This window comes from Nyctereutes procyonoides, unplaced genomic scaffold (genome assembly GCF_905146905.1).
Source record: "Nyctereutes procyonoides isolate TBG_1078 unplaced genomic scaffold, NYPRO_anot_genome, whole genome shotgun sequence".
In the NCBI taxonomy this organism is placed as follows: Eukaryota; Metazoa; Chordata; class Mammalia; order Carnivora; family Canidae; genus Nyctereutes; species Nyctereutes procyonoides.
In genome coordinates this window covers 82,875,563-82,891,403 of record NW_026575146.1, presented here as the reverse complement: position 1 = coordinate 82,891,403, position 15,841 = coordinate 82,875,563, and the positions used below count along the sequence as shown (strand labels likewise).

General features: G+C 43.1%; 1 pseudogene; it reads right to left on the bottom strand.

Annotated features, from left to right (window-relative positions):
* Nucleotides 1-12,689: 12,689 nt before the first annotated feature.
* Nucleotides 12,690-12,779, bottom strand: LOC129501073 (U6 spliceosomal RNA; annotated as a pseudogene).
* Between the last annotated feature and the right edge of the window lie 3,062 nt (nt 12,780-15,841).

Here is a 15,841-nt window from a genome sequence, read left to right as displayed (position 1 = left end):
GGTGCTCTGGAGCAAGGATCGCTGGGCTCAAGGCAATTTGGTTTCCTGATCTTGGCGAAGTTACTTAACTTCGCTGTTGCCATTGCTTCATCTTCGAACGGGAAAGATGGCAGTGCTACTGAATAAATTTGAAAGTGCGCGGAACCTGTAACCCGACTGTTCCAGGCTGAGCGTGCATCTTTGAGAACTGGAACACGGCCATCCGGGAACATGGAGAGGAAGGAATGTTCATAGCCGCACGGTGTGGGATGGCCACAAGCCACCCAAACCTCCACCAACCAGAGAACAGATTAGATGCAGCGTGGTCTACAGTGGAATGGTGCGTGGAATACTATACAGCAGTGAAAAAGAGGAGAGTCCTGGGGCATACAACCACGTGGGGCAACCTCACGTGCATAGCGGTGAGTGAACGAAGTGAACAAAACACCAAACAGCACAAGCTGCGTTATTGTGTTCACTACTCTTGAGAGCAGGGAAAAATGAAACAACCTAGATCCAAAAATGTTAGGAATATGTACATGCGTGGCCCAACCATAAAGAAAAGACAAAAAAAGAAATGACTATCACCAAAGTCAGAGAGGTGGTCACCTCAGGCGATGAGAGGAGCTGTAACTGGGTCAGGGCTCTTTGGGGGCTTCCCTGTCCTTTCTTCTTAACCTGATGATTCACTGTTGTTCACATTCTAAGTATTTTTTTTTACTGCCATACATCTACGTTTTCTACTCCTGAATGTACAGTACATTTCAAGATAAAATAAAGGTGAAACATTAATCATAGTATCAGTCTCATGGGGCTGTTACGAGGATCCGGTGCGTTCGTGTGCTCACACATACTGTGTATGTGCTCAGTAAGTACTGGCTGTGATCCTAAGGTGCTGTGTGCACACGATCTCATGATGCCTGCGTCCCCAGTGAAGTACACTGTTCATTACTCCTGTGTTGGGGGATCCCCCAAGCCCCCTCAGGTTCAGTGATTCACTAAAAGGACCCACAGAACTCAAAAGAGCTGATTACTCACAGTCATGGTTTATTACAGGGAAAGGACACAGATTAAAAATGGCAAAGGGAAGAGACTTGTGGGATCCAAGGGGCCCCAGACACAAGCTTCCCGTTGCTCTCTCCCAGTGTCACCAAGCAAACAGCACTCAATGATCCCAGCCCCAATGCATGACGACACACCTGGAGTACTGCAGCCAAGGACCCTCACATGAGCCTTGGTGTCCAGGCTCTTTATTGGAGAACCAGTCACATAGTCATGGCTCTTGCCCCATATGACTGACTGTAGCCTCCAGCTCCTCCCAAGGTCAAGCTGACGCTGCATGTCCACAGGTAAACAAAAACACTCTTGCCAAGCAAGATATTCCAAGAGGTTACCTCCCAGGAACTGGGCAAAATTAATCCTTTACTGCATAATCCTCTAATTCACAGGTGTTAAAAGTAGAGGCTCAGAGAAGTAGAGCTACCTACCTGAGGTCACACAGCCAGTGGGTGGCCAAGTGTGGGTTTAATGACCCTGTCCCCTAGACCCCGAGGCCTCAAGATTTAACCATCCAGTCTCTTTCTGCAATCTTTTATCAGTACCCAATTCACAGAACACGCGACTAGAGTCAGATTATAAATCCAGCAAAGCTTGAGCTAAAAAAAAAAGTCTTTAAACTGCTTTTTCTATTCCAATCACAGTTCATATTAAAACAATACAAAAGGAGACAGTGAAAAATTAATCTTTCTCCTATGCCTGAATTTGAACCCCTCAATTTCCTCCCTATAAGGCAATGGGCTATCCTTGCAAAGATAGAATTTCCTATGCACAGAAATGCACCTATATAGTTCCTTGATTTATTACATAATGAGAAAATACTACTCATTTCTTTGGACATTGACTTTAGTTTTTTACTAAACAATGTATTTTTTTTAATTTTTTATTTATTATTTATGACAGTCAGAGAGAGAGAGAGAGGCAGAGACACAGGCAGAGGGAGAAGCAGGCTCCATGCACCGGGAGCCTGACGTGGGATTCGATCCCGGGTCTCCAGGATCGCGCCCTGGGCCAAAGGCAGGCTCCAAACCGCTGCGCCACCCAGGGATCCCTAAACAATGTATTTTGAAAGATCATTCCTATCTCAGCACAAATGACTCCATCTCAAATATGAAAAGTTCTATGTTGTTTCTTCCTTTATCTTTTTAAGATTATTTATTTATTTATTCATGAGAGACAGAGAGAGAGGCAGAGACACAGGCAGAGGGAGAAGCAGGCTCCATGCTGGGATCCCAATGCGGGACTCGATACCAGGACCCCAGAATCACGCCCTGAGCCAAAGGCAGATGCTGAGCCACCCAGACACCCCTGGTTCTTCCTTTAATCTTTGTTAGAATCTACCACAAAGCCAGTTGTCTTTGTGAGGAGGTTTTTGTTTTTGTTTTTTTAAGATTTTATTTATGGGATTTTATTTATTTATTTTATTTATGGATTTTATTTTGTGGGAAGTTTTTTTAAATAATGAATTCAATTTCTTTAATAAATATAGGGCTTTTCATATTTTCTATTTCACAAACTTTCACTCTTTGTGTTTTTCAAGGAGTTGTCACTTCATTTAAATTGTCTAATTACAGAATTCGTAGAAATGACCTCTCACTCTTGATATTGGTCATTTTTGTTCTTTTTCTCTCTTGATTAGTCTAACTAAGGATTTTATCAATCTCATTAATTTTTTTCAAATAATCAACTTGGGCTTTGTTAATTTTCTCTGTGGTTTGCTGATCTGTCTCATTTTTAACATTTGCAGATTGTTCTGTTGTATGGACTCTCATCATTGATGATTTCATTTTCTCTGACACTTAGCATAAAAAATTTGCAAACACAATTTAAAGAATGACCACTGACCACTTATACGCCTTCTGTCTAGATCCAACAACCTTGCCATATTTGCTTTTTCTCTCCTCTTTTCTTATCTCTTTTTTTTTATTTTTTATTTATGATAGTCACAGAGAGAGAGAGAGAGAGGCAGAGACACAGGCAGAGGGAGAAGCAGGCTCCATGCACCGGGAGCCTGATGTGGGATTCGATCCCGGGTCTCCAGGATCGCGCCCTGGGCCAAAGGCAGGCGCCAAACCACTGCGCCACCCAGAGATCCCTCTTTTCTTATCTCTTAATGTAAATGTGTGCCCCATATCATTTGAAAGAAGTTATAGTCCTGTGGCAACTCAGGATGCATGTCTTAAGAATAAGAACAGGGGCGCCTGGATGGCTCAGTTGGTTGAGTGTTTAGCTCTTGATTTCAGCTCAGGTCAGATCATGGGGTCTTGAGGTGAGCCCCATGTTGGGCTCCTCGCTCAGCAGGGAGTCTGCTTGAGATTCTCTCCCTCTCTGTCTGCCCCTTCCCCTGCTCATTCTCTCTTCTCTAAAATAAATAAATAAATAAATAAATAAATAAATAAATAAATATCCTTTAAAATAAAAAGGATGAGAACATCCTCCTAGCTGGCTGGGCTGAGCCCCCTCCTGTCTGCAGGGGAAAAAAAAAAAAAGAACAACCTCCTTCCTACATGCCCATACCACCATTCTCATATCTAGGAAAATATCAATAATTCCTTAGTATTTAATATCACATTCACATTCATTTATTCAATTGTCTCCATAATAGCTTTCATGGCTGTTATTATCCTTTTTTAAACCAGAATCAGTCCATGTTGATGCTTTGCATTTGGTTGTTATGTCTCTTTAGTGTTTTGGGTATATTTTTGGTACAGTCCTCAGGATTTTTTTAAAGATTTATTTATTTGAAAGAGAGAGAGTGTGAGCAGGGGGAGAGACAGAGGGAGAGAGAGAATCTCAAGCAGACTCCCCAGTGACCATGGAGCCCGACACAAGGCTCAATCCCAGGACCCTGAGACCATGATGTGAGCCAAAACCAAAAGTTGGAGACTCAGCCAACTGAGGTCACCCAGATGCCCCATGTTTTTTTTAAAAGACAATATTAACTTTCCAAAAAAGCTCAGGCCAGGTGTCTTGGAGAATGCCTGACATGCTGTATTTGCCTGGTTATACTCATGTGATGTCATCTACTGTGTTCCTTTATCCTATGTATTTGCTGTAAATCCTGTGTTTTGGTTGAGAGCCATAATTTGGTAGACCAGCCCCCTACTGGAGACCATTTAGGTTGACTCCAGAGTCCCCAGGCCTGATCTCTTAGCCACGATGTTATTAGGCCTTCCAGGCTCCTCAACAACTCTCCCAGAGCAGCCTTGACAGGAGGGTAGGAGACAGGCTAAGTTCAAAGCCTTCCCAGACCTGCCACTGTGGGATTAAGAGGACTAGAGTTCAGGGAGGTAGAGGGAGAAGAGAGAAGCCAGAAACAAAGTTATCTTTTGGGACTAGATTGCAAGAGACCCTAAATATTCATTTTGAAGAGCTGATTTTACCTTGAGTACACTAGGGAGCCATGGAAAATTTTAGCTGTGGAAGAGAAATTCACATTTAGACTTTAAGAAGATTCCTCTGGGAGAGGGCAGGGTTGGGGGGAAAGATCCTCCTGGCTGCCCAGTGGGAGAGTAGATAAGAAGAGGGTCTGAGTCTAGAAGCCAAGGAGGAGACTGAGGCAGGGATGGGATGCAAGGATGAGGCAGGGCCAGAGTGCAGGTGGAGGAGGGGAGAGATAAACAGGTGCCACACAGATGGGTGATGGGGGATCCCCCAAATCCTCATGGAAACCCCAAATCCCAAAGGTGACAGTCACAGATGTGGCATCTGAGGGACATGGTCTCCTCACTCTAACCCCCAAAAACTTTTCCATGAGAACCCCAGGTTCCAGGGAATCAAGCACAGAGACTCTAGACAGGTGTGGGGATCAGAAATACTGGTTTCTGATTCCCTCCCCAGATTTCTCCCTTGAAATCTCTAAAGTACCCCATTCTCCTTGCCTGGTAGGAGGAAAGAGTAGTTTAGTTTTTTTTTTTTTTTTCTTGTTTTCTTTCCCAGGCACAGGCAGCACAATGTAGGTGCTGAGTAACTGTTGAATGAATACATGAAAAAAACAGTATGTCTCATTCCCATTCTGCCACCTCCAGGCCAATGAGTGTTCCACTCCCTGGACCAGCCTCAATGTGTGAATCTTCCTGGGAGTTCCCATCTCAGGAATGCCCCTCCCTTGCTCCCCATGGTTCTGAAAAGAAAACTTCAAATGGTCTTCAAAGCCATCATCAGTGTCTCAACATTGGCTGCATACTGAGATCACCTGGGGAGATGATTTTAATTTTTTAAATTATCATACCAGAAAATAACTGTGTGTGTGTGTACAGTTCAATGAATTTTTTCAAGATTTTATTTACTTATTTGGGGAAGAGAGAGAGAGAGAGAGAGAGAGAGAGAGAGAGAGAGAGAGAGAATGAGCAAGGGGGAGGGGCAGAGGGAGAGAAACAAGCAGACCCCCCACTGAGCAGGGAGCCCGACATGGGGCTTGATCCCAGGACCCCAGGATAATGACCTGAACTGAAGGCAGGCGTTTAACTGACTGAGCCACCCAGGCATCCCCAGTTCAATGACTTTAACACATATATAAATTGATTTCACACACACACACCCCATTGCAATCAGGATAAAAACAGTTGCATCCTCCCAAAACACTCCTTTTGCAGCCACACCCTCTCCCCACCCGTAACTCCCAGTGACCACTGATCTCTTTGCTAACATTGCTGTGGTTTTGCACCGTTGAGAATGTCAAATATACGCAGCCATACAGTACGGCATCTTCGAGACAGGCTTCTTTCACTTAGCGTGAGGTCTTTGAGATCACATAAGTTGCTGCATTTAGTTTGCTCCTTTTGACTGCTAAGTAGTATTTTGTTGTGTGGACACATCTCAGCTTGTTTATCCATTAACCTACTGTTTCCAGCATTTAAAAATTCTGATATTTGGGCTTCCACCCCCACACAGTCTGATTTCATTGTTCATAGGCATTGGGAATGTTACCAGCTCCCCTGGTGATTAAATGTTCATCCCAGCTGAGAACCCTGACCCCCCACAGTCTGGCTCCTATACTTCTCCGACTCAGCTCTTACATCTTCCCCACTCCCACCCTCTTTTACTCCTTGTCATCCCTTGAACACACCAGGCTTCCTCCTGTTCAGGGCCTTTTTACTTATTGTTCCTTTTCACTTAAAACACTTCCCTTTCTAGGGTTCCTGGAGGGCTTAGTCAGTTAAGCATCTGACTCTTGATCTCAGGGTCATGAATTCAAGCTCCATACTGGGATCCAGGCTGGATGTGAAGTCTACTTAAAAAAACAAACAAACAGGAGCACCTGGGTGGCTCAGTTGGTTGGGTGTCATGATCTCAGGGTTGTGAGATCCGGGCCAAGTCAGGCTCTGTGCTCAGCATGGAATCTACTAGAGGTTCTCTTTCTCTCCCTCTGCTTTCCATCTCCCCCCACACACAACTGCTTGTGCTCTTTCTATCTCTCTCTAAAGCAAATAAATCTTTAAACGAACAATTCTTCCCTTTCTTTTTTTTTTAATTCTTCCCTTTCTTCTTTGCCTGATTATTTGCGCACGTGTCTTCAGGTCTCAGGACTCAAGATACGCCCTCAGTGAGACTTACCTGGAGCAGCCCCTTCTGTGAGGGGAAGTTTAACCATTCCACACTTGACTTGTAAGTCCTGACATGTTCATTTTTTTTTTAAATTTTTATTTATTTATGATAGTCAGAGAGAGAGACATAAATTTAATTTTAAATTTTTATTTATTTATGATAGTCAGAGAGGGGCAGAGACATAGGCAGAGGGAGAAGCAGGCTCCATGCACGGGGAGCCCGATGTGGGATTCGATCCCGGGTCTCCAGGATCGCGCCCCGGGCCAAAGGCAGGCGCTAAACCGCTGCGCCACCCAGGGATCCCGACATGTTCATTCTTATTTGAACAAATACTTAGTTAATATCTTCATCTTCACCAAACCGTGAATGTCTTGAGGGCAGGGCCAGATTTGTTTATGTCATTAATTTATCCCCAGTGATTAACAGGGAACTTAATTCTTGTTGAATGAATGAATGATTTCATGGATGTATTTGGCATTTGCTGGACACAGGACTTAGCGATTCCTTCTTGCAGCAGTATGCATAAATTGTGGATTAAGACCCCTCCTTGAATCACTGTGATCTTACAAGAAGTAAAAGAGTCCTCAAGAATCAGCCCCTCTAAAAAAAAAAAAAAAATCATGATCTGGCGGAGCACAGAGCAGGGACAGCAGAGAGAGGTAGAGCTGCCCTGACAGTGGTTGCTGAGAACAGCATTGCTACTGAGACCCTAAGTCTCGGGCTATTGGAGAGGTAGGGGATGTTGACTTGGTACTCTTGAGTTAAGCCAAGGCCCTGAGAGGGGCTGGGATAGACCCAGATTAATGGTGACCCTTAAGTACCACCACGACCAGAAGCAAATCCTCTCTGGAAGGCTTCCCCAATTTAAGTTTGTAGGACTCCCAGTAACTAAGATCAAGTAATAGGTTCGCACTCAAAGATCACCAAGCACACAAGAAAAGAAGCCACCAGGGGTGAGTGTGTCAGCAAAAGCAATTCTCCAGTTATCTATTCCTGCAAAACTACTCCTAAACTTGGTGGCTTTAAACAACAGCAGTAATTTATTTTGCTTACAAATTGGCAATTTGGACAAGGCTCAGCCTAGCTAGCTTATTTCTGCTCCATGCACTCTGAGCAGGGACAGCTCGACTTGAGGCTGAAAGAGTACTTTCTAGATGATATACTCACATATTAGACAGCTTGGTGCTGGCTCTTGGCTGGAAGCTCAGCCAGGGTGGTAGGCTGGGGAGCTTCAGTTCCTCTCCATAGGGTGCTTGAGCTTTTTTTTTTTTTAAGATTTTATTTATTTATTCATGAGAAGCAGAGAGAGAGAGACAGACAGACAGACAGACAGACACACACACACACACACACAGGCAGAAGGCCCAATATGGGACTCGATCCGGGTCTCCAGGATCACACCCTGGGCCAAAGGCGGCGCTAAACCGCTGAGCCACCCGGGCTGCCCTTGAGCTTTTTTACAGCGTGGTGGTCGAGTTCTTAGGGTGAGCATCTTAAGGGAACCAGGAAGAAGTTGCATTGTTTTTTATGACCTAGTCTTGGAAGTGTCATTTCTGCCATAGTCATAAACCTGACCAAATCAAGGTGTGGAGGGCACAGATCCTATCTTTCAGTGGATAGTGTCAAGTCACATTGTAAGAAGAACAAATCTTGTGGCCATCTTTGAAAAATACAATCTGCCACAACAACAACAAAAGATTCTGACCCACCCAAAGGACAAAGTTAAGACTGGGGTCAAGTTAAGTTGAAAATGACAGTCTGGATGTGCTTGGATTGCCCAGTCAGTTGAGCAGCTGACTCTTGATTTTGGCTCAGGTCATGCATGATCTTAGGGTCCAGGGATTGAGCCCTGTGTTGGGCTCTGTGCTCAGTGGGGAGTCTGCTTCAGGATTTTCTCTCCCTCTGTCCCTGCCCCCACTCCCCTTTCAAATAAATAAATAAATATTCTCTATTTAATTTTAATTTTATTTATTTATTCATGAGAGACACACACACAGAGGCAGGGACATAGGCAGAGGGAGAAGCAGGACTCACACAGGGAGCCCGATGCGGGACCCAACCCTGGACCCCGGGATCACTCCCCGAACCAAAGGCAGATGCCCAACTGCTGAGCCACCAGGAAGTCCCATAAATATTTTTTTTAAAAGAAAGGAAATGGGACACCTGGGTGGCTCAGTGGTTGAGTGTCTGCCTTTGGCTCAGGTCGTGGTCCCAGTGTCCTGGGATGGAGTCCCACATCGGGCTCCCTGCAGGGAGCCTGCTTCTCACTCTGCCTGTGTCTCTGCCTCTCTCTGTGTCTCTCATGAATGGATAAATAAAATCTTAAAAGAGGGGATCCCTGGATGGCTCAGCAGTTTGGCGCCTGCCTTTGGCCCAGGAAGTGATCCTGGAGTAACGGGATCGAGTCCCACGTCGGGCTCCCTGCATGGAGCCTGCTTCTCCCTTCCTCTGCCTGTGTCTCTGCCTCTCTCTTTGTCTTTCATGAATAAATGGATAAAATCTTTAAAAAGAAAGAAAGAAGGAAGGAAAGAGAAAGAAAGAAAATGACAGTCTGGGAAGGGGAGAGACTAGGTGGGAAACCTTGAGTGCCTGGTAGAACAAAGAGGATACAATGGTAGCTCCATAGTAGCCATGGAAGGTTCTTGAAAGAAATTCCAGATTGTCCTGTGGGTTGTGGTGAGAAGAAAAGGGGCTTTTCTATTAGCAAAGAGACAGTTCTAAGTGGGAGAACAGCTGTTGGGTCAGAGTCCTCATATGAGTTCTGATTGGGTCACCGGGTAACCCCTAAGTCAATCACTGGGGTTGGAGAGTTAGATACTCTGATTGGCCAAATCCAAGTGGCCATTTGCTAGAGTCCCCAGTCAAGTAGGCTACATCCAATGTACAGAGCCTACCTGAAGTGGGGGGCTAGGTATTGCCACTTCCCAAGAGTCAGCTTGGGAAAGGGTGAATGGACACTGGGTGATAGAACAATTGGGCTCATGAGTGGTTTTAATGGCTCCAGGAGAAAATACTTAAAAAGAACAGTATAGGGATTGGCACATGGAGACAGCTCGTGAAAGCTGTGTGTCTGTCGTCTTTATTATTTCAACTCTTGGCTTGCGACCACTCATAGGATAAAGTACAAATGCCACAAGATGACCTTCATGACCTATGCTGGTCCACCTCACCAGCCTCAATTCCTATCACTCCCCACCTTAACAATTCTCCAGCAGCAATTTTAGGACAATCTCTCTCCCCCCGGTTTCCCCGTGATTCTCTGTGTCTCAGTGCCTTGCACACCTACTCACTCTTTTTTTTTTTAAATTTTACCTCTTTATTCATGAGAGACATAGAGAGATAGAGAGGCAGAGACATAGGCAGAGGGAGAAGCAGGCTCCATGCAGGGAGCCCCATGTGGGACTGGATCCCGGGACTCCAGGATCTCACCCTGAGCCCAAGGCAGAGCCACCCAGGGGTCCCATACTCAGTCTTTAAGATTGGGGCTCGGTGACCACTTCATCAGAGGACACTCCCATTACCACCACCAAGTTTTTATGTCCAGCACAGAGCTCTCCGCTGAGCTCCAGACCCCAATCAATATACAAACAACTTACTTAGAATCTCGAGCTAAATTGGTTCTCTTCAAACGGGGCGGTACCGCCCCCTGGTGGGACTTTTGGAAACTTGCACAAACGTTTTTGGTTGATTGGAAGGCGCAACTGACTTTTACAGGTGAGGAGCCAGTAATGGTAGATCCTGCGTCGGCGCCCTGAACAAATTGAAACCTTCCTTAAAGACGTTTAAAAAGTGTATTAAGGGCAGCCCTGGTGGCGCAGCGGTTTAGCGCCGCCTGTAGCCCGGGGTGTGAGCCTGGAGTCCCGGATCGAGTCCCACGTCGGGCTCCCTGCATGGAGCCTGCTTCTCCCTGTGTCTCTGCCTCTTCTCTCTCTGTGTGTCTCTATGAATAAATAAATAAAAATTTAAAATCCATAAATAAACAAAAATAAAAAGTGTATCAATTATTCGAAATTATTAATAGAACACAGGCAAATGCATGAAATTTTTGGGTATGGTTTATTTTTTTTAATTTTTATTTATGATAGTCACAGAGAGAGAGAGAGAGAGAGAGAGAGAGGCAGAGACATAGGCAGAGGGAGAAGCAGGCTCCATGCACCGGAAGCCCGACGTGGGATTCGATCCTGGGTCTCCAGGATCACGCCCTGGGCCAAAGGCAGGCGCTAAACCACTGCACCACCCAGGGATCCCATGGGTATGGTTTAAAATACACTTTTTCTGAAATGAAACTATAATGTAAATAGAGTGAAAATGATAATTTTTTGTTGTTTCAGAATGGCACCCAAGGTTGTTCACCACATAGAAAATTTCAATTCCAACCATAATGCCACTGCTGAGATATAACGTAAAATTTTAACAGTGTAAAAGACATATAAAGAAATGTGCCCATATTACAGGTGTTCAGTGTGCTAAATTTTGAAGAAGTGACAACATCTGTGTAACTAGCACCATGGTCGAAGAACAACATTATAACCCCGGAAGCCCTCTTTGTATGGCATTCCACATTCCAGTCACTATTTCTCTCTGCCCTTGCAAAGATGACCAATCTTGACTCCTAATGCCATAGATTAGTTTTGCCTATTTTAAACTTCAAGCAGATGAAATCATATAGCATGTTCTCTTTGGGGTTTCACTTCTCCCATTCAATACTATGTTCGAGATTTCTCCACACTGTGGAATCAGGAGTTCATTTTTCCTCATTGTCATAGTATCTATTGGATGAATATGCAACTGAATTATCTATTATCTCTGATGGACACTTGGGTAGTTTCCAGTTTCTGGTACCAATGAACTTTCTAGTTTATGTCTTTTTGTTCACAGATACAACCTTCTCTACTGGGTATAAACCTAGGTTTGGGCAGCCCGGGTGGCTCAGCGGTTTAGCGCCGCCGTCAGCCCAGGGCCTGACCCTGGAGACCCAGGATCGAGTCCCAGGTCGGGCTCCCTGCATGGAGCCTGCTTCTCCCTCTCTGTGTGTCTCTCATGAATAAATAAATAAAATCTTAAAAAAAAAACCCAAAACCTAGGAGTATACTTGTAGGTTTGTAGGGTATGTATATGTTAAGAGTTAGTAGATACAGCTAAACAAGGTGGTTGTGCGAATGTTTGCTCCTGTGAGCACATGGTTGTGCCTAAGCATTTTTGTTTTGTCCTGTTTTTCTTTTTTCTTCTGGACTTGAGGGACACCAAATAGAGCAACCGTTATCTTTGGTTTATGGGGCATTCTTGTCCATGCAAAGCCCTTTCTCTGATAGTGAGAAATCTAGCTATCATTAATATACTTATTTATTTGATAAATCCCTCTGTATTTAACTGAACTCTGTCCTCTGTATTAGCTTTTTTCACTATGCTAGGGCTCTCCCAGCCCACACTGGGCAACTCTCCTGTGCATACTGCTCCCAGTCTGCGTAGGCTCTGACCCCTAACCTTGGGGCTGTCTTGCTCTCCATAATCCTCCCCACCCAATACACATACACATTCTTACCATTTCCAGGCTTGCCTTAGCCTCACAAAACACCTTTAGGACTAAAAGCTGCTTACTTCATTTTCATATCTTGCTTTTCATAGTTCTTTTCATTCATAACTTTGATGGCTTCTCCTTGTAATCAGATTTGTATATTTTGTCAATTCCAAGAACATAGTGTTGGCTTTAAAAAAAAAAAAAGAGTTTCTAGGGGTGCCTGAATGGCTCAGTCAGTTGGGCATCTGACTCTTCTGGTATCAGCTCAGGTCTCAATCTTGAGGTCGTGAGTTTGAGCCCTGTGCTGGGCTCCATGCTGAGAGTAGAGCCTATTTAAAAAATAAAATAAAATTTGGGGATCCCTGGGTGGCTCAGTGGTTTAGCGTCTGCCTCCTGCCCAGGGCATGATCCTGGAGTCCCGGGATTGAGTCCTGCATCAGGCTCCTTGCATGGAGCCTGCTCCTCTGTCTGCCTCTCTCTCTCTCTCTCTCTCTGTGTGTGTGTCTCTCGTAAATAAATAAATAAAATCTTAAAAAAATAAAATTTAAAAAAGAATCTATTTTACATTATTTTAATTTTCTTCTTTTTTAAAAATATGGATCATTTCTTAATTTGTGTGTCATCCTTGCACAGGGGGCATGCTATCTTCTCTGTGTTGTTCCAATTTGTTTTTTAAGGTTTTATTTATTTGAGAGAGAGTGAGTGAGTGAGAGGGAAAGAGGATGAGCAGGGGAGAGGGAGAAGGAGACTTCCCATGGAGCAGGGAGCACGATGTGGGGCTCCAACCCAGGACTCTGGGATCATGATCTGAGCCAAAGGCAAACGCTTAATCAACTGAGTCACTCAGGCGCCCCTGTTCCAATTTTAGTGTATGTGCTGCCAAAGCAAGTAATATTTTAATTTTCTTAAAAGTAGAAGAAATATTTTATTCTCTTTGGGTTTATTCTATGGTTCATTTTCTAGTCTCCTTTTTTTCTTTTTAAAAAAAAATTCCACATTTTATTATTATTATTATTATAAATTTTATTAAGTTTTAAATTTTTAATTCCAGTGTAGTTAACATGTAATATTATATTAGTTTCAGGTGTATAATGCAGTGATTCAACAATTCTGTACATTACTCAGTGCTATTCATAAGTGGACTCTTGATCCTCTTCACCAATTTCACCCATCCCCCCACCCCCCCTCTAGTAACCATCAGTTTGTTCTCTATAATTAAGAATCCTTTTCTTGGTTTGTCACTCTTATTTTTTTCTTTTGTTCATTTGTTTTGTTTCTTAAATTCCACATATGAGTTAAATCATATGTTACTTATCTTTCTTTGACTTATTTCAGTTAGCTTTACACTCTCTAGCTCCATCAATGTTATTGCAGATGGCAAGATTTCATTCTTTTTTATGTCTGAATGATTTTCCATTATGTATATATATATATATATATATATCACATCTTCTTTATCTATCTATCAATAGACATTTGGGCTGCTTCCATATTTTGACTATTGTAAATAATGTTGCAATAAACATAGGTGTGCCTGTAATCCCTTTGAATTAGTGTTTTTGCATTTTGAGGATAAATACCCAGTAGTACAATTACTGGATTGTAAAGTAGTGCCATTTTTAAATTTTGAGGAAACTTCATACCTTTTTCTACAGTGGCTACACCAGTTTGCATTCATACCAACAGTGCATGAGGATTCCTTGTTCTCCACATCCTTGCCAACACTTGTTGTTTCTTGTGGTTTTTATTGTAGCCATTCCGACAGGTGTGAGGTGATATCTCATTGTAGTTTTGATTTGCATTTCCCTCATGGTCAGTGATGTTGAGCATCTTTTCATGTGTTGGCCATCTGTATCTCTTTTTTAGAGAAATGACATTTTCTAGTTTCTTAAGGTAGTTACTTAGTTCATGACTCTGAAGCTTTCTTCTTTTCTAGTGTAAGAACTAAAGGGTATAAATTTCCTTCAAAACACTTATTTTCAAAAAAATGCATTCAAAAAATTTTGATAGGTAGTATCTTCATTTTTTAAAATTGCATTAAAAATTTTTGATAGGTAGTATCTTCATTTTTTAAAATCCAGTTTTAGATATATTTTTAAAAGATTCTATTTATTTATTCACGATAGACACACACAGAGAGGCAGAGACATCGGCAGAAGGAGACGCAGGCTCCAAGCAGGGAGCCTGATGCAGAACTCGATCCCAGGACCCCAGGATCATGCCCTGAGCCAAAGGCAGACGCTCAACCGCTGAGCCACCCAGCGTCCCTAGATATTCTTTATTCCTCTTATGATTTCCTTTTCTTAACCCAACTTGAGCCAATCAGATCTGACCTGCCTGGAATTTGGAATAAGGATACCACATTTCAGAGTCAAGCAGTTATGTGGTGTTGGGCTTCGTGGTGCTTTAGAACTGGGGGAGCCAATCCCTCGACAAGCAATCATTATGCATAAGGAGGGAAGCTAAATATTTACAAGGAGAGAATGGAGGAAATCTGCTGATGGATTCAGACAAAAGATGAATGGACTAATGAAAGATGAAAAGAACTGGATAGATTTACATAACCATGAGACCCAGCTGCACTTCTTATTTTTTGCTTCTGTGACATTGTCATGCAGCTTTACAATATATTTTTTAAGATTTTAACATAATTTCAGGGATGCCTGGGTGATGTTGAGGTCTGCCTTTGGCTCAGGGCATGATCCCGGAGTCCCGGGATCAAGTCCTGCATTGGGATCCCTGCAGAGAGCCTGCTTCTCCCTCTGCCTATGTCTCTGCCTCTCTCTGTGTGTGTCCTCATGAATAAATAAATAAAATCTTTAAAAAAATTTTAACATAATTTCAGATATACCAATATATAGATTCAGATATAAGAATAGTAACAAGAGGGGATCCTTGGGTGGCGCAGCGGTTTGGCACCTGCCTTTGGCCCAGGGCGCCATCCCGGAAACCCGGGATCGAATCCCATGTCGGGCTCCCGGTGCATGGAGCCTGCTTCTCCCTCTGCCTGTGTCTCTGCCTCTCTCTCTCTCTCTGTGACTATCATAAATAAATAAAAATTAAAAAAAAAGAATAGTAACAAGAATCTCAATACACTTCACTCACATTCTCCAACAGTCAACATTTTACCACATTTGTTTTATCCTTTTCTATCTCTGTGTATATACACTTTTTTCCCTATCAGCTGTTTGAGAGTAAACTAAAGAGACAATACCCTTTTACCCTAAATGCATAAGTGTACATTTCCTAAGAATAGGATATTCTCTTACACAACCATAGTATAATAGAATTAATACTGATACAATATTATTATCTAGGGACGCCTGGGTGGCTTAGTGGTTGAGAGTCTGCCTTCGACCAGCTCAGAGCATGATCCCGGGGTCCTGGGATTGAGTCCCACATTGGGTTTCCCGCAGGGAGCCTACTTCTCCCTCTGCCTCTCTCTCTGCCTCTCTCTCTCTCTGTGTCTCTCATGAATAAATAATAAATAAAAATCTCAAGAGAAGAAGACAAAGATGAAGATGACGATGAATAAAATATTATCTAATTTACAATCCTTATTTAGTTTTGCCAGTTGGCCCCATAATACCCTTTATGGAAATTATGTGTTACCCTCAGTTCTGATACCTCTTTAGTCTCCTTTAATCCGAAACAATTCCTCAATGTTCTTTTTTTTAACATTCTTTCTTTTTCTTCTTTTGTGTTGCATGAACTTGACATATATGAAGATTACAGGCCAGT